At 39.5% G+C, this 20,261-nt stretch overlaps 1 non-coding gene across 1 annotated transcript; it reads left to right on the forward strand.

Annotated features, from left to right (window-relative positions):
• Positions 1–7,206: 7,206 nt before the first annotated feature.
• LOC128280135 (small nucleolar RNA R71) lies at positions 7,207–7,313 on the forward strand. The gene has a single exon (XR_008270317.1). It is a non-coding gene; the product is annotated as a small nucleolar RNA R71 (small nucleolar RNA).
• Positions 7,314–20,261: the final 12,948 nt, after the last annotated feature.

Below are 20,261 nucleotides of genomic sequence, written 5' to 3' on the forward strand. Positions count from 1 at the left end.
TTGGAGTTTCTATAAGAGTAAAAAGGGTTCGGCTAGGCTTAAGATGCGAAGAAATTCGATAAAAATTGAATTTCGAACCTAGGGGTAAAATGATCATTTTGTCAAAGTCTAGGGGAAAATTGGTCATTTTTCCAAAGTATGAATTATTGGATGCTTAGATCGATAAAGTGACTAAAAAAGTGCATTTTGTTATTATAGATTAAGCCAAATCTGAACCTAGATCGGGGGAAAACCAAGCAATTAGACTAAACCGACTAGTTGCCTACTTTTTGTAATCCAAGTAAGTTGTATATAAATAATGCAACTACAATGTTAATGTATGTGTTGAATTGTACTTGAAATTTAATATAGCATGATGGTAATAAAGATAGTAGAGTTCCCTTTTGAACCTAGGAAACAAATCGCATATCCATGCCATGACATATAGGTTAATGTTGGCTAGTGTAAGACATGTCTAGGACATGCATTGGCCACATTATGAGAGCCAGTGTAAGACCATGTCTGGGACGTGTCATTGGTATTGAGACGAGTGCTAGTGTAAGACATGTCTGGGACATGCATCGGCCTCGAGATGTAAGCTAGTGTAAGATAAGTCTGGGACATCCATCGGCTACAAGATGTGTCAGTGTAAGACCATGTCTAGAACATGGCATCGGCATAGATATGCTAGAGCTTGTGTAAGACCATGCCTGGGATATGGCATCAGCACTTTACCCACGTTTGAGGCTTAATGAATATCCGGTAGTGTTCCGACTGGTTCAACGGTGAAAGTTGTGAACTTAGGCTATTGAGGAAAGTATAACTGTGTTGTGAGTGGTATAGGTACCTAATTGTTATGTATAAAATGTGAGCTCAATGTATTTGTTATGTGATTTGTATGGATAGTGATGAGTAAGTTATGTTTATGCCCTCTTTTGTATCATGAGCTTGTTGATAATTGGTAACGTTGTTGTATATTTATTTTATGTGCAACTTACTAAGCTATATGCTTACTCCCTTTTCATTCTATTTTCTTATAGTGCCGCTTACCTAGCTCAAGGATCATCGGAAGTCTGAGATATCAATCACACTATCAATCAAAGCATTCGGTATAGTTTGATTTATATTTTTGAAATGGCATGTATAGGGGATTAGACTTGTGCTTTGTGTAATTAGTAATTTGGCTAAATGTGTTGGCTTAGGATAAATCCCCTATTTTGTATTAAGCCTCAAATGATGGCTAATATTCATTTTGATTTATATACAAAGATGTTATATTCATAGATGAGTAAAATGCATACATGGAATGTTGTTTTTTGTGGTCTGATTTGGTTGCATAAGATAGCCTTGTATTGGTTTTGGTTGCTAATGTGTAGGTTGTGTAAGTAAGGGTGGCATAGAGGCTTGGTAAATAGCCTTATATTGTCCATACGGGTGGACACACGGGCGTGTGTCTAGGCTGTGTATGACATACGGTCTGCCCCATGGGTATGTGGACCGGCCGTGTGTCCCCCGCACGTAAAAATTTCAAGTCAGTATGCATGGTAGTAAACACACAGGCAGAGACACGATCGTGTGTCTCAGTCGTGTGATAGACACGGCCTAGCACACGGGCGTGTGTGATAGTGATACTCGTGATAGGTTTTAAATATTTATAATGAATCATTCTTCAAACCAACTATTATCACAATGAAGGCAAGTGTACCTATCGAACACTAGTATAACTTTAGCAAGACCGGATTGTCGAACCCAAAGGAACTAAAAGTACTAGTAATGATTGTCCTTTTATTATCTAGCCTAAGAATAATGGGTTTTGTTTATCTAACTAATTAACTAAACTAAGAATTCACAGAAAATAGAATTGGGGAATTACTTTTGGAAAAACGATTGAATTAAGACAATACCTAAGGAAAAATCCACCTAGACTTCACTTGTCATTTGACTCTGAATCGGACAATTTATTCATTTGACTTGATCCGTAGAAATCCCTAAGTTACATTATTATCCCTCTCGAGACTAACAACGTCTAACCCTAGGTTGAATAATTGAAATCTCTTTCTAATTAACTCCCTAGGGTTGCATTAACTCGATCTATGGATCCCCTTATTAGGTTTCACCCTAATTCGGCAAAATCTTTTAACCCTATCTCTAGGCACTCAATCAACTCCGTTTAATTATGACAAATGTACTCTTAGACAGGGTCTATTCCTCCTCTAAATAAGAGCTTAACTTGAATCAATATCCTAAAATATCAAGACAAGAATTAAGAACACATAATTAAGAACAAGTCAAATATTTATCATACAATTCAGATAATAATAACAAGATCTGTCTTAGGTTTCATTCCCCTTAGGCATTTAAGGGTTTTAGTTCATAACTAAAAAGGTAAACATCTCAGAAGAATAATGAATACAAAACATAAAGAAAAACCCAAAACTCCTGAAGGGAAATTGAGGGGAGATCTTCAGTATTTATGATGAATCCGCTTTTGAGATGGATCAATCGGCTTTCCTTGAGTAGTTCCCTGCTTCATTCTTAATGTGTCCCTTTTTCCTTCTCCTCTAGGGTGTATTTATAGGCTTTAGAACGCCTAAGAACCCTCAAAATTGGCCTTTTCTGAATTGGACTTAATTTGGGCTCGATAGGGACACGCCCGTGTGACATGCCCCTGTGCGATTACTTCAGGCTGTGGTCAAGCCTGTTAAATAGGCACGGGTGTGTGGTCCACTCGTGTGAGTCGTGCTTCGATTCTGCCAAATTGACACGGCTATGTTGTCTGCCCGTGTGAGGAGGTCCAGGTTGTGTTGATTTCATATGTTGGCCCATTTTCTCCGTTTTTGGCCCGTTTCTCATTCCTTTCACTCTTCTATGCTCATCTAAGTATAAAATATGAAATTAAGGCATTAGGAGCATCGAATTCACCAATTTTAAGGAAACATCATCCATAAAATGTGCTAAGCATGGGATAGAAATATGTATAAATTACAGTTTATCAAATACCCCCACACTTAAGCATTTGCTTGTCCTCAAGCAAAATCCTCAACTCATAATCAAAATAAATTCTTCTTAACGTATAATTTCTATCAATAATATCTCAAAATAATCCATAGGTAATCATACATTGAAAATTTAACCGAAAGAACATCAAAGTTTTAAACATTCCAAGTTGAGTATTTTATTATGAAATCAGAGGTGTCTCCCTCATCTATGTAATTACCTTTGATTCAAAATATCGCAGAGTTTCACATCCTCATTCAAGATTCACTCAAATCACTTGAGGTGTTTAAGGACAATAAATGAAGCATTCAATAGTCAATAATGAAAAGTCATTACAATAGGCTTACATGAAAATCAAATCTCCACCACTATAAATTGAGTTAAAACATCAATCAAAAGGTCTTTAGAGGGTTGTAACGTGGCTTTGGTTAGATGGTGTGGTCACAAACTGAAAGAAAGGGTTAGAATCGAGATTGAATTGAAAAATTGCCTAACTAGAAAAATGACTAGTCATCAGTTGCGTACAACAGAGCTTTTTCAACAGAGCTTTTTCTCGAAATATGAAATTTAAATACTGTGGCTCAACAATACCAAATTACTACTAATATGTAAGTATGAATATTTTTTTAAGAACAAGTCAGCTACATAGAAGAGCAAAACAAAGCTAAGCAATTAGTTCAAATCAAATCTCGACAAAAATAGGGATCAAATTAGGGGATTTCAACAATAATGGTTTATGGGTTAATATTGAGGGTAAATCAATTAATGGCTTGTTAGGCTCAAGGGGGTTCACTAAGGGTTAATTGTAAAGGTAGGCTTTTATAGAGTGAGTGGGTTAAACCTAAGTGTCTTTATCATCTTGACATATCAACTGAAATGGTGTGGTCTTGACATGCATAACCAAGCAAGTTCTAGAATAACAAATCAAAACTGATGTACTCATAATGAAAGTGAGCATGAAAGAAATAAAATATGCTCTAAAGGCTCAAGATCTCACAAAAATTATGGCTTTTTGTTATTCAAACTTATGAATTTCAACTCAAGATAATACCTAAACTTAAGGAAACAACCTAAAAGTTTTTAATTCTTCAAAAATCAACTTATCATGCTCGATTCCCTAATGTCTTAAAGTTTAAATAATCAATGCATGAATGCCTATGTTTTAATTTAAGATATATCAATAAAAATCATAAATTAATTAAAATTCATTCTAATAGTTATATGAGTGATTCACGTGAGAAAAAGACAAAATTTAGGGATTTCTAATGATGATATAAAAGACCCCCCACACTTAAGATGTACATTGCCCTCAATGTACAAAGATGGATATTTGAAAAAGAAAAATATATAATCATAAGGTAGGGAGAGAAGTGAAACTTCCTAAATGATGAATGAATTCCTTGAACTGGAGTTTTGGAGAGTAATCAGCGTGAAAGTGGAGGAGGATACTCCGGTGGTGTTAGAGGTTCATTAGTCCATAAGTCCTGCACCAAAAGAATATTATATCTGGTGGTAGCTATGCTCGTGGTCGAGCACGACATGGCAGTCGTGGAGAACCTTTCCCAGTGGAGTTTCAAGTCCCTGAGTAATAGTGAGCTTTGGAACTCTTTCTGACTATGATAAAATTAGGAACTCTTTAAGAGGTATACTGAAGCATAACTACTCGTAATGAAATAGCCGAAGAATAAAAATTGTAAAAACTCAGGATAAAATAGTATTAAAAGGAAATAATAAAAAATAATTTCAAAAAAAAATAAAATAAATAATAGGCGTTTATAGAGAAATTGGGGCACACGATCGTGTTCTAAGCTCAGCTCGTGCGTTTCGTAATTTTTGAAATTAGGCACATTGGTGTACACGGCCATGTTGCAAGGCCGTGTCAACCTCCGTTCACTTCTCCCACGCTCGTGTATGCAGGCGCATGCCCGTGTTAAATTGACAGGTTTACCCACGGTTTCAAAACACGGGCGTGTTGTACGCTTGTGTTATTTTGGCAGTTTCGCCCACGGCCATGTCGCACGGCCATGGCTACTTATCGCATCCCGTGTTGGAGAAGAAAATTTTACCCTATTTTCACACGGCCGTATCGCACGGTCGTGTTGCATCCCATGGTATGTGCATGGCCTACGGAACACCCATGTGCCTGGCCGTGTCTGTGTGGTAAACCTGTATTCAAGAGCTCCGTTAGTAAGTTAGGTACTAAAATTTAAAGAAGTTAATATAGTTGGTGCTCGGGTTGCCTTCTGAGAAATGCTTATTTATATTCTAAGCTCGACTTACCTCTCCATTGAATGGTCATGGTGGTTTGAGGAGTTTATACTCCTTATTCCTGCTATGAATCTCATCAAAATAAGGTTTTAGGTGGGTATTGTTTACCTTAAAACTGTCGAACTTGGGATGATATTAAAACTGTCGAACTTGTGATGATCTTACCTCAACTGTACGGAATAGGAAAATACTAAGTACCGTAAGAGGAATTTCTTCATTCGGTTTGGCAGTGACAATGTGAGGATCTGCGGCATGCAATAAAACATTATCTCCAACCTTTAGTTGATTTGGAAAAGTATTGAGCTTGTTCTGACGTAATTTTGGTTTATCGTGTGTTCTCGGTTTATGTGTCCGCCATTTATCTAGCTCTTCGATTTGTAGCCTTAGTTCTTCATAAATAGGTCCTCTACTATTGCTTGAAAATGGCTCATGTACTTCCTTCAAACTCATTTCCTGCAAAGTGGATTGCACCATATTGTCAGTTTTAGTAGAATGGTTTAGACAATCACCTTTAATTTTTGATGTGTTGCCAGAATTGCGAGCTTGAAGGGTGATTGTTTCGTCTCCCACACGAAGTGTGAGCTCATGTGTGCCAACATCAATAATCATTCTAGTAGTTGCTAAAAAGGGCCTTCCTAAAATCAAAGGAGTGTTGCTATCCTCTTCTATGTCTAAAACAACGAAGTCAACGGGAAATATAAATTTATCGATTTTAACTAGCACATCTTCAATAATACCCCTAAGAAATCTTATAGTTTTATCTGCTAATTGAATGCTCATCCTAGTCTATTTGGGTTTCCCAAGACCTAGTTGTTTAAACATTTTGTAAGGCATGACTTTAATACTAGCCCCTAAATCAGCTAATGAATTATTAACATCTAAACTACCAATTAAGTAAGGAATTGTAAAACTCCATGGATCTTTCAATTTTTTGGGTAGTTTATTCTGTAGAATAGCTGAGCAAACTGCATTTAGCTGCACATGCGAAGCCTCATCCAACTTTCGCTTATTTTCCAAAAGCTCCTTTAAAAATTTCATTGCGTTTGGCATCTGCGATAGAGCTTCAATAAACGGTAAGTTAATATGTAATTTTTTTAAGAGTTTAAGGAATTTACCAAATTGTTCGTCTGAATGGTCTTTCCTTGTCGCATTGGGGTATGGCATACAAGGTTTATATTCTGTACTTACCGGCTTTGGGTCATTTTGGCCGACCTCATTCTTACCTTTGCTTACCACCATTTCTGGCCTTGGTTTTGCAACTAACCCTTCCTCATCTTGAGTGGCAATCGCATTGAGTTGCTCCCATGGGTTAGATTCAATGTTGCTTGGCAGGCTACCTTGTGGTTGTTCGGAAATTAACTTAGCGAGCTGTCCAATCTGAGTTTTGAGCCCTTGGATTGATGCTTGTTGATTTTTGAGTGCTGTCTTAGTATTCTGAAAATGAGTTTCTGACACCGAGATGAATTTGGTTAGCATCTCCTCAAGGTTCGGCTTCTTTTCTTACTGGTAAGATGGTTGTTGAAAACCCAGAGGATGTTGTGGCCTTTGATTTCCTTGATCGCCCCACAAGAAATTGGGACGGTTCCTCCAACCTACATTATAAGTGTTGCTATATGGGTTATTTTGGGATCTAGAGTTATTGTTACCCATATATTGGACTTGTTCCTCCTCAATGCTAGGGTTGAAGGGTTGATATTCTGTGCATGCTCCTCCTCCATTCGAATCGCACCTCATCACTGGATGTACCTGAGTAGAACCATACAAACCGTCAATCTTTTTTATTTAAAGTTCTACTTGGTTAGATAGCATAGTAACCGCATCGAGGTTGAAAACACCGGCTGCTTTCATCGACTTTGTTCTCATAACTTGCCACTGATAGTTATTCAGTGACATCTCCTCAATAAATTTGTAAGCCGAGGATTCAGGCTATTATGGAACGTTTGAACCTGTAGCCAAAGCGGTAACCCATGGTGAGGGCACCTTCTTAAAAGGTCCTTGTATCTCTCCCATGCATCGTAGAGTGTTTCTAAAGCCATCTGCACAAAATAAGAAATATCATTACATAATTTGGCTGTTTTAACCGGTGGAAAATATTTTAATAAAAAATTTTCGGTCATTTGTTCCCAAGTAGTGATTGACCCTCGTGGTAACGAGTTAAACCATTTCTTAGCCTTATTCCTTAACGAAAAGGGAAGCAACCGAAGTCGAATGGCGTCATCAGAAATGCTATTAATTTTAGAGGTATCGGAAAATTCTAGGAAATTTGCCAAGTGAGCGTTGGGATCCTCGTCCTGCAAACTATCAAATTGAAAAACCTATTGTATCATTTGAATTGTGTTAGGTTTCAGTTCAAAATTATTTACAGCAATAGCAGGTCTAACTATACTTGACTCAGTTCCTGTTAAATTAGGTTTAGCATAATCATACATAGTGCGCGGAGCAGGATTTTGATTAACAGCAATTGTAGGAGGTAGCTGATTTTCTCGGTTTTCAGCTATCTCCTCGGTTGTGGTTTGAATATCGTCTTCTTGCTCGTTCTCTGTGTATCTTAAGCTTCACCTTATGTCTCTTTGGTTTCTGCAAACTGTGCGGTCGATCTCACTGTCAAAAAGTAATGGTCCTAACAGGTTTCTTCTAGTCATAAACTACAAGAACCTGTCAGAAAAAGAAAAAGGAAAAAGAAGAATTAGTAATAAAAATTAGAATAAAATTTAAATTGCAGTAAAAGTAAATGGCTAAAGTAATAAAAATCGAGTGTTCCTAATATCTTAGTTCCCTGGCAACGGCACCAAAAACTTGATACGTGATATTCGTGACAGGTTTTAAATATTTATAACGAATCGTTCTTGAAACTAACTATTATCACGATGAAGGCAAGTGTACCTATCGAACAGTAGTATAGCTTTAGCAAGATCAGATTGTCGAACCCAAAGGAGCTAAAAGTACTAGTAATGACTGTCTTTTATTATCTAGCCTAAGAATAATAGGTTTTGTTTATCTAACTAATTAACTAAACTAAGAAATCACAGAAAATAGAATTGGGGAATTACTTTTGGAAAAAACGATTGAATTAAGACAATACCTAAGGAAAAATCCACCTAGACTTCACTAGTTATTTGACTCTGAATCGGATGATTTATTCATTTAACTTGATCCGTAGAAATCCCTATGTTATATTATTATCCCTCTCGAGACTAACAACATCTAACCCTAGGTTTAATAATTGAAATCTCTTTCTAATTAACTCCCTAGGGTTGCATTAACTTGATCTATGGATTTCCTTATTAGGTTTCACCCTAATCTGGCAAAATCTTGTCACCCTATCTCTAGGTGCGTGATCGATATTTTTGTGTGACAGGTTTTAAATATTTATAATGAATCATTCTTGAGACTAACTATTATCACGATATAGGCAAGTGTACCTATCGAACAATAGTATAGTTTTAGCAAGACCAGATTGTCAAACCCAAAGGAACTAAAAGTGCTAGTAATGACTGTCTTTTTATTATTTAGCCTAAGAGTAAAGGGGTTTGTTTTAACTAACTAATTAACTAAACTAAGAATTCACAGAAAATAGATTTGGAGGATTACTTTTGGAAAACGATTGGATTAAGACAATACCTAAGGAAAAATCCACCTAGACTTCACTTGTTATTCTGACTCCGAATCAGACGATTTATTCATTTAACTTGTTCCGTAGAGTTTCCTAAGTTATGTTATTATCCCTATTCAAGACTAATAACGTCTAATCCCTAGATTGAATAATTTAGACTTTTCTCTAATTAACACCCTAGGGTTACATTAACTCGATCTATGGATCCCCTTATTAGGTTTCACCCTAATCCGGCAAAATCTTGTCACCCTATCTCTAGGCGCGCAATCAACTCAACTTAATTATGACAATTGTACTCTTAGATAGGGTCTATTCCTCCTATAAATAAGAGCTTAACTTGAAACAATATCCTAGAATATCAAAACAAGAAATTAAGAACAAGCCAGATATTTATCATACAATTCAGAAAATAATAACAAGATTCATCTTAGATTTCATTCCCCTTTGGTATTTAGGGGATTTAGTTCATAACTAAAAAGGAAAACATCTCAGAAAAATAATGAATACAAAACATAAAGAAAACCCAAAACTCCTGAAGGGAAATTGAGGGAGATCTTCAGTCCTGATGATGAATCCAGCTTCTGAGTTGGATCAATCGGCTTCCCTTGAGCAATTCCCTGCCTCCTTCTCTGTGTTTCATTTCCTCCTCATCTAAAGTGTATTTATAGGCTTTGGAATGCCTAAGAATCCTCAAAATTGGCCTTTTTCTAAATTGGACTAAACTTGGGCTCGGCAGGGAGACGCCTGTGTGGCATGCCCGTGTGCGATTGCTTCAGTCCGTGATCGAGCCTATTAAAGAGGCACGGGCGTGTGGTCCACCCATGTGAGTCATGCTTTGATTCTGCCAAATTGAGACAGCCGTGTGGTCTGCCCGTGTGAGGAGGTCCAAGCCGTGTTGATTTCGTACATTGGCCCATTTTCTCTGTTTTTAGCCTATTTCTCGTTCCTTTTGCTCTCCTATGCTCGCCTAAGTATAAAACATGAGATTACGGTATTAGGAGCATCGAATTCACCAATTTCAAGGAAAAATCATCCATAAAATGTGTTAAGCTTGGGGTAAAAATATGTATAAATTACGATTTATCAAATACCCCCACACTTAAGCATTTACTTGTCCTCAATCAAAATTCTCAACTCATAATCAAAATAAATTCTTCTCAACTTATAATCTCTATCGAAAATATCTCAAACTAATTCATGAGTAGTCGTACATTAAGAATTCAACTAAAAGAACATTTGAGCTTCAAACATTCCAAGTTGACTATTTAATCATGCAAAACTTAGGCATCTCCCCTTATCTAAGTGGTTACCCCGATTCAAAATCTCACGGAGTTTAACATCCTCATTAAAGATTCACTCAAATCACTCGAACTGTTTAAGAACAATAAATGAAGCACTCAATAGTCAATAATGAAAAGTCATTACCATAGGCTTGCATGGAAATCAAATCTCCACCACTATAAATTGAGATGAAACATCAATCAAAAGGTCTTTAGAGGGTTGTAATGTGGCTTTGGTTAGAGGGTGTGGTCACAAGCTGAAAGAAAGGGTTAGAATCGAGATTGAATTGAAAAATTGCCTAACTGGAAAAATGACTAGTCATCAATTGCGTACAATAGAGCTTTTTCTCAGAATATGGAATTTAACTTCTTTAGCTCAAAAGATCACTACTACTAATATGTTTACATTTTTTGTTAAGAACAAGTCAATTTACAAAAAAGAATAAAACATAGATAAGCAACTATTCCAACTCAAATCTCGACAAAAATAGGGATCAAATTAATTTAGGGGATTTTAACAATAATGAGTTATGGGTTAATATTAAGGGTAAATCCATGAATGGGTTGTTAGGCTCAAGGGGGTTCACTAAGGGTTAATTGTGAAGGTAGGCTTTTCATGGCATGAGTGGGTTAATCCTAAGTGCCTTTATCATCTTAACATATCAAATCAAATGGTGTGGTCTTGACATGCATAATCAAGCAAGTTCTAGAATAACAGTTCAATACTGACGTACTCATAATGAAAGTGAGCATGAAAGAATTAATAGATGTTCTTGAAGGCTCAAGATCTCACAAAAATTATGGCTTTTTGATGTTTAAACTTGTGAATTTCAATTTAAGATAATACCTACACTTGGGGAAACAACGTAGAATTTTGAATTCTTAAAAATCAACTTATCATGTTTGATTTTCTAGTGTTTTTAAAGTTTAAATAATCAGTGCATGAATGCCTATGTTTTAATTTAAGATATATCAATAAAAATCATAAAATCAATCAAAATTTATCCTAAACATGATATGAGAGCTTTTCAAGAGAACTAGGCAAACATTTAGGGATTTTTCTGATATAAAAATGAATACCCCCCACACACTTAAGATGTACATTGCCCTCAATGTAAAAAGATAGATATATAGAAATAAAAATAAGATAGGGAGAGAAGTGAAACTTCCTGAGTGATGAGTGAATTTCCTTGAACTGGAGTTTTAGAGAATAATCGGTGTGAGGGTGGACGAGGATACTCAGGCAGTGGTAGAGGTTCATTAGTCCATAAGTCCTGCGCCAAAAGAATATTATATCTGAAGTTGGTTATGATCGTGGTCAAGCAGGACATGGCAGTCGTGGAGAACCTTTCCTAGTGGAGTTTCGAGACCCTGAGTAATAATGAGCTTTGGAGCTTTTTATAATTGTGATAGAATCAGGAACTCTTTTAGGAAATATATAAGGAAGGGTAAGTACTCAATAGGAATTAGCCAAAATTAAAAATTGTAAAATAATAATTATAAGTCCTAATAAAAATAAGGTGAAAGAAAAATAAAAATTCGTCTTAAAATAAAATAAAAATAAAAACATAAAATAAATAAAAGTTTTTAAACATCTTTATCGCTAAATGGTTCGCGAGGTGGGGGTGGCGATGAGGTGTGGAAGTGCTGAAAAATCTGGTGTAGTGTAGCATCAATGTGATCGAAGCGCTGAAAATGTTGCTGCTCGAATCGATTTAAGCGCTCAGAGATGTCAGCATATGAAGCCATCGCATGAATTGGACGAGAGGGTGGTGGTGGCTGAGACTGTGGGTCCTTATGCTGTGGAGGGACATCATCAATAATGCCCTTGGGGGCCTCCTCCTCGGTAGATTGGGTGAGACGATATTAAGGAGGGTAGGTTCCTAGGTGCTTTTCGATCATCCATATGCTTAGCATGCTCGAGATGCCTTGTGGAGACATCTGGCCAATGAGTGTCAAGGATGATTCTTGGGCCGAGGCGTCAAGGAGTCCAAAGTGTCGAGCCAACCGAGTAACATAGGGGCCAATGGAGATGACCCCCTTCCTATGCCAGTACTCTCTCACCTCCCCGTTAACGTGTGAGCCAAAATGGCGTGTAGGTTCCTCAGAGATGGAGGGAGAACCGATGCCTTGGAGCGGCTAGGATTGTAGGAGGCAACGCCAGGGGCCAGGGTGTAACATCCTGATTTTCGGGTTTATTCGCGATTTGCAATATTTTGTAAAGATTTTTTTTAATTTTGTATTTGGATGTGGAATTAGTATTTTGAGTAGGTAAATGGGCTTATAGAAGGCCCATGAGTTGGCCAAAACCCAGTTGAATTTTTGGAATGTTAGACCTAGGAGTTAGGGGTTCTAGCTAAGTGGCCTTAAGTGGGGTGATGGGTAAATTGCATCACAAATGAGCCTTTGGTAAAGTGGCTAAGTGACGCCACTAGGGAGGTATAAAGGTGGCGTGTAAGTGTTGGGGGAAGACTTGGGATCGATTCCCTTTGTTGGCAAATAGATGCATTTATTTTTTAAGTGCGGGAGGGGTAAGTGTTGGAGTTCAGGTGGATTCTGCTAGAGGAGAGTTGGATCAGTTTAAATGCTTGGATTAAGGAGTGATAAGGGGAGAGATTTAAGGGATTGGGATGAGGCTAGGAGTTAGCCGAATGGTGGGAATTGAAGAGGGAAAATCGGCAGGGGGATTATGAGGTTAGTATTTCGGCACTTAGGGTATTGTTGGTGTCGTTTTCTTCTGCTTTTACACCTTAGGATTGTTCTTTTCTCACTTTTTTCCTCTCTAGCCGAAACTACCACCTCCCCTATTCCTCTTCTTCTATTTTTTTCTTCTTCAAAACTATTCATCATACCTGCTATTCATCAATACTTTTGCCGAATCCATAAAAGCCGAAATCCTGTGATCACTGCTTGTGCCGATTTCTTCAAAGCCAGGTTCTCCTATGTTCTTTTGCTTTTATTAATTTACAATTATCTTTTCTTAATCCTAGATTCCTGACTGCAATTCTACTTCAAGGTTGTAGCCCCACATTATCATCTTCTTCATCACACAAAAGCCTAAAAACCATAGATTTGGGGGCTTGTAGCCGAAACTACAAGACTTTGGGGAATCGAGTTCTACCGTCGTTTGATAGAAATCTACACTAGATTGCATGGAAATCAAGTGCGAGTAAGGGGTAAGTACGTATCATCTCAGATCTGTTCTTATTTTGCAAAGTTAAGAAAAGCCGAAGTCCCTAAAATTAGGGAGGCTGTCGATTTGGGCATGTGGCTCTAAGGGTTTTTAACGGTTGCTTTCTTTCATTGGTTAGTGCCTTCTTAAGTGTGGGATTGAAAGTGTGAATCATTGGAGCAATCGGATTCGGAGCTAGTTGTCGATTTTGGCGACAAAGGTAAGGTACCCAAGGGCCATTGTGGATGGTGGCCAAATGTGTAAGGGATGATAATAGGTAGTTTTGATTTGGTTTAATACAACATGGTCTAATCTATAAGTGGTTGATTATAGGGGAAATCGCATAGGAGATCTCGTCAAGGAATATCGCAAATCAGGTGTGTACCAACACCCTTTCTTAGTTCAATTAAGAAAGTTTAAATGCCAAATTCCAGCATTTCATGGTCATGTGAGTATGCGAATGCTCTCAAGTCATAGAGTAATTGTTAGATCCGCACCGCAAGGTGGTAAGCAAGTTCGTGTGACGTTTTAGCGTATTTCGAAAAAGGGGCTCGATGGGCCAAAATCGGGCCCAATGGGCTTACTGGACCAATATGGGTAAGAGATGGGCAAATTAGCCTCATTAGGTAGATGGTGGAATCAAATTGCATAAAACCGATAAAAATTACTGAATTAGCTTGTGTAGTAGCGTAGATTACGAAATTACCCCTAAAGAGTAAAATTACCAAAATACCCCTAGGGTTTAAGTTGGCTAAACCGCATGATTGATTAATACTTGTATTTTACATGATATGCATTTATTAATATCTCTTGCATGGGATTGGGGTATTGATGGAGGAAGTCTTGAATGTGGTTCATCCACGTCTCGGAGGCTTTGCCTCAACTAATCGAATTTGAGCCCGCTTTCGCAACTGTGGTGTGTGTAATTTGGGTGGGTTGAGATATTCCCCACATGGTGTGTAGGGTTGGTACAGGCGAGGTAGCGATTGGTGGGTTGAGTAGTCTCCCGGATGGGCTTGCATTCATTATTACCGTTGTTACCATGTTATCGAACTGGGCCTATGGGCCACACTGTTATGTAAAAAGGGGCTAAGGCCTTGCTACTGTATTCTGAAAAGGGCTTTGGCCTACTGTGTACTATTATCTGAATAGGGCTTAGGCCCAATGGGCTCGAGCTGAATTGGGCTTTGGATGGGTTTCAGATACACCGAGTTTTCCCAAACTCACCCCTTCCTCTTCCATCCTTGCGGTGAGCCCTAGAATTGGTGGACTTGGAGCCAAGGGATTCAGAGTGGCCATGAAGATTAATTGCCGATTTTAAAGAAGTTTAGCCTTTAATTGGATTATTTTATTTTATTATGCTTAAAATTGTAATAAGGTGCTATTTTTAATTACTTTTATTGTGGGATTATTAAACCTGCTAGCACTAGGGTTCGTTTTATAAAATCTACTTGTTTTTAAAAGATCACGATGACGCCGCAAAGTTTCCATAAGTAAATGTTTTCCCAAGAAAATAAATAATTTAAGCAAACGTTTTGCAACCTTAATCATTTTCTTAAGATGGTCATAATCAAACGGTTTTTTTTCAAAATTATACGAGATGTTAGAGTGTGGCAATGGCGGTGTGCATGTCTAGGATTGGATCCGAAGAGAGCTTGGTACTTAAGTAGTCTGACGGACTCACCTCCTCTTCTTCCTGGTTTCCTACTTGGTGCGCACTTCCATTCACTTTAACTTACTTTTAAAAGTGTCTTTACAACATCAACTCAATTTTTCCAAACTAAGTGTTTTGAACGCATCAATGTGGCGATCGATCCGGTCATAACATCCAGCCGGGTTTGGGGTGTTACATTTAGTGGTATCAGAGCCTAGGTTGCAACAACTCGGCTGTGGATCGGTCCGAAAATCTTTTCAAAAACTTGGGCCTAAGAAGGGTATTTTTGGAAATGGTAAGATTTTCGAAGATGTTTAAGTTTTTCTATTTGTTAAATGGGGTTAAATCAATAGTTTTAAAATAAAAGTGTTTTCAAATGAAATCTTTTTATTTTCGGTAAACAAAAAAAAACATGGTTTTTAAATTCTTTTCATGGACTGATAAGGAAGTGGCACACTGAATCCCCGGCACCAAGTCTGTAAGTGATCTTTTTTCTGCTTTAAATATTTATAGAACTGTACTGTAAATAACACTGCAGATAGTACTGAGCCTTAGAGATAGAGCTATTGATGATGTAGTATTAGGACTACAAGATCGGAACCGTAGCTAAATTATGATTGCGCCAAATAACTCAAACTCTATCTGCTCATAAGATATTCGCAATAAACAAAGGAAACCAAGAAACTAATGTCATAAAATTCGTGTCGGATAAATCGTTATGAGTACAAGGGCTACTCGAGGAAGAGGCCGTGGTCGAGGCCGAGGTAGCACTCAAGCTGGATCTGCGTCATCTCAACACATGCCACCGGCGGTACGCCCACCACCGATTAATGAAAATGGGCCGTATGACCGGGCCGCAGGGATGACGCTTTGTCTCGTGCCATGTTGAGGGTTTTGGAAAGGGTGGCCGAGCTAACGTCGGCCCATGAATAGGGGGTCCATTTCTGAACGGCTTTGGGCCAACGGAGCTGAGATTTTTAGGGGCGTATCTGGAGTGGCCCCAAGTGTGGCTGAGTACTGGTTGGAAGCCACAGAGCGGATCATGGATGACCTGGACTGTTCGGTAGAATGTGTTGAAAGGGCGGTGTCATTGTTTGCGGATGAAGCGTATCAGTGGTGGATTACTGTGAGAGAGGGAACCCCAGCTGAAAGGGTAACATGGGAGCTGTTTAAACAGACCTTTAAGGCAAAATATGTTGGAGCTAGTTATGTAGATGCACGCAGAAAGGAGTTCCTGAATCTGACTCAGGGAAATAAACCATTGCTGAATATGAGGCGGAGTTTCTACGATTGAGTCGGTATGCTAATGGCATCGCTTCCATTGAATCTGGCGCAGCAGTGACGCTTTAAGGATGGCCTTAGAGATGAGTTAAGGGTGCTCATAGCTCCAGAGAGAGCGAGATTTCACAGACTGGTAGAGAAGGCTAAGATAGCCAAGGAAGTGAAGCAAACCGAATGGAGGAATCGTGATAAGGATCGGAATCGGTTCAGAGGGATGCTTGGACCAATGGTCTGTAAATCGAAATGTTAAGAGAGCTAGGATGGAGGAACCGGTTCGAGCGATTCCGGTGAACACAGTAGACCGCAAGCTTGTGGAGATTATGCGTAATGCATCAAGGAGAGTCTTTGGAAGCGTTCGGGCTTGTTTTTGTTGTGGGTCTAAGGAGCATAGGATTAAGGATTGTCCTAGGAGGGCCACTCGTGCTCGTGTGGCGAACAAGGGGCCGAGCGACCGGCTCAACTCGTGAGGGATGGACCGCCGCTGCCAATGGGTCGTGGACAAGGTCGCGGTGGTAATGGCCGTGGACGGGGGCACCCAACAGGGTATTGGTAACGCGGATGCTTGTCACCACTTTGGTGTATGCTTGCTCGTCATCATGCGAGGAGGGTGACGACCGATGTCATAATCGTACGTTTTTATATACGGTGTACCTTACACTGCTCTGATTAATGTGGGATCAACCCATTCATATGTGGCATATAACATTTCTGGGGCACTGGGTGTGCACTCGAGGAGACTGTGTGGGGTGTCCGTGATAAGTCCTTTGGGTCATTCGGTTAAGGTAGAGAAACTCTTCAAGGAGGTGCCTCGAAATTCAAGGCGTGATTTTCGTGGGGATTTGATGGAGTTACCGCTTGAAGAATTCGATTTGATACTAGGGATGGATTGGTTGACCAAGCATAAGGCAACTTTGGATTGTGCAACTAAGAGGATGGTGTTAAGAATCACAATGATGAAAAGGTTATGATTATTGAAGAACGAAGGATTACTTATCCAATGTAGTATTGGCGTTGAGGGTTGAAAAAGCGATGCGCAAGGGATGCGAGGCATATCGGCTTTGGTAAGTCAAGTGGAAATCGAGGATCCGATGTGGAGACCATCGAATCTGTTAGGGAATTCCGGATGTTTTTCCGAAAGAGCTTCTGGATTACCTCCCAATCGGAAGTTGAGTTTGGAATCGATTTATTCACGGAATACTCCAAGATCCATTGCACCCTATAGGATGGCACCAAGGAGTTGGTGGAACCAAGGCTCAAATTCAAGAGCTATTAGATAGAGGCTTCATTAGGCCTAGTGTGTCTCCTTGGGGAGCACCGGTCCTGTTTGTGAAGAAGAAGGACGGAATGATGCGCATGTGCATCGATTATCGCCAGTTGAACAAACTGACGATTAAGAATAAGTATCCACTACCAAGGATTGATGACCTATTCGATCAACTTAGGGAGCTTCGGTATTCTCCAAAATCGATCTTCGCTCGGATATCATCGCCTAAGGGTAAAAGAAGGGATATTCATAAGACAAAGATTTGAACTCGATATGGACATTATGAGTTTGTGGTCATGCCGCTTAATGACAAACGCACTGCAGCTTTTATGGATCGATGAATCGAGTATTCCAACCTTACTTGGATCGGTTTGTAGTCGCTTTATCGATGATATCTTGGTATACTCAAACGGAGGCGAAGCATGATGAGCATCTCCGTATTGTGCTACAAGTGTTAAGGGAAAAGGAGCTCTATGCGAAATTTAGCAAGTGTGAATTCTGGTTGAGGGAGGTAACCTTCCTAGGATATGTGGTCTCTGCCGAGGGGATTAAGGTGGATCCTCGTAAAATCGAGCGATTCGGAATGGAAGCCACCTAGGTCAGTATCGGAAATTCAGAGTTTCCTAGGGTTGGCGTGTTACTCTGAAGGTTTGTGGAGGGTTTCTTGGTGATGGCGGCGGCCTTGACAAAACTCATAAGGAAAGGAGTACCATTTGTCCGGACCGAGAAACAAAGAAAAGCTTTTGATCGGTTGAAAAGGTATTGATCAAGCGCCGGTGTTGATTCAACCGGTGTCCGGAAGGACTTCACCAGATATAGCGATGCGTCGCACGTGGGGTTAGGTTAACGTCTTGATGCAAGAGGGCAAGGTGGTCACTTATGCATCACGACGACTTAAGGCTCATGAGGTGAATTACCCTACGCATGATTTGGAGCTAGCAAAGAGTGATTTTTATGCGTTAAAAATTTGGAGACATTACTTATATGGGGAGAAGTGCATCATATACACAGATCATAAGAGCTTAAAGTATTTGTTGACTCAGAAGGAGTTGAACCTTAGGCAACGAAGGTGGGTGGAGTTGCTTAAAGACTACCTCTGTTCGATAGAGTACCACCCAGGAAAGGCTAATGTGGTGGCGGATGTATTGAGTCGAAGGGTTGTTACGGATTTGAGAGCCTTGTTCGCACGATTAAGTCTATACGATGATGGAAGCTTGTTGGCAGAACTGCAAATAAGGCCTACTTGGACTGAGCAGATTAAAGAAAAACAGTTGAAGGACGATTCACTAGCTCTTCGGTTCCAGCAGGTTAAGAGTGGTGAGAACGAGGAATTTGGGTTGAACAGTGAAGGGGTTCTGTGTTTTCGTGGAAGGGTTTAGTATTCCAAAGGACCCTGAATTGAGGCAGTTAATTCTAAAAGAGGCTCATGGTGGACTCTGTGCCATGCATCTTGGAGGGAGTAAGTTATATCGAGACTTGCGAGAGGTGTACTGGTGGCCCGGATTAAAACGAGAGGTGACTGAATTTGTTGGGAAATGTCTAACGTGCCAGCAGGTTAAGGCTGAGCACCAACTGCCGTCGGGATTATTACAACCAGTGAAAATTCCACTATGGAAGTGGGAAAGAGTAACAATGGACTTTGTGAGTGGGTTACCTTTGACACCCACCAAGAAAGATTCGGTGTGGGTAGTTGTGGATAGGTTAACAAAATCGCTCATTTCATACTGTTCGCACCGACTACTCACTGCAAAAGTTGGCCAAGTTATATGTGGCGGAGGTAGTGCGACTGCATGGGGTGCCAGTGTCAATAATTTCTGATCGAGACCCTAGGTTTATGTCTCGGTTTTAGCAGAAGTTGCAAGAAGCGTTGGGAACACGATTGGATTTTAGCACTGCTTTTCACCCACAAACAGATGGACAGTCAGAAAGGGTTATTCAGGTTCTGGGAGAGGTTGTATCATCGATTTTCGTGGAAGTTGGGAGGACTACTTACCATTGGTGGAGTTTGCGTACAATAACAACTATCAAGCAAGTATTCAGATGGCACCATATGAAGCGCTTTATGGGCGAATGTATGTCGACGCCGACGTGTTGGACGAGTTGGGTGAACGACGAGTGCTTGGACCGGAATTGGTGGCGGATAATCAAAGCAAGGTTAAGGCGATAAGGGTTCGGTTAAAGGAGGCATCCGATAGATGTAGTCGTATGCGGATTTGAAGCGCAAAGAGATTGAGTTCATTTGTGGGGATATGGTTTTCTTGAAGGTTTCCCTTGGAAGAAAATTTTGAGATTTGGTAAGAAGGGTAAGTTGAGCCCACGGTTTATTGGGCCTTACCAAATTGTTAAGCGGGTTGGACCAGTGGCTTATCAACTAGAGTTACCACTAGAACTGCATCGTATCCACGACGTTTTTCATGTATCCATGCTGAGGCGGTATCGATCTGACCCAACTCATATCATACCAGTTGCTAAAATCGAGGTACAATCGATTTAACTTTCAAGAGGAACTCGTGCAAATACTTGATCGTGACGTCAAGATGTTGAGAAGGAAATCAGTTCCACTAGTGAAAGTACTTTGGAGAAACCATGGCAAGGAAGAAGCTACCTGGGAGACTGAGGAGGCTATGCGTCAACAGTACCCTCAACTATTCTGATAAGGTAAAATTTCGAGGTCGAAATTTCTTTAAGGAGGGTAGAGTTGTAACATCCTGATTTTCGGGTTTATTCGTGATTTGCAATATTTTGTAAAGATT

Source organism: Gossypium arboreum, chromosome 8 (assembly GCF_025698485.1).
Source record: "Gossypium arboreum isolate Shixiya-1 chromosome 8, ASM2569848v2, whole genome shotgun sequence".
In the NCBI taxonomy this organism is placed as follows: Eukaryota; Viridiplantae; Streptophyta; class Magnoliopsida; order Malvales; family Malvaceae; genus Gossypium; species Gossypium arboreum.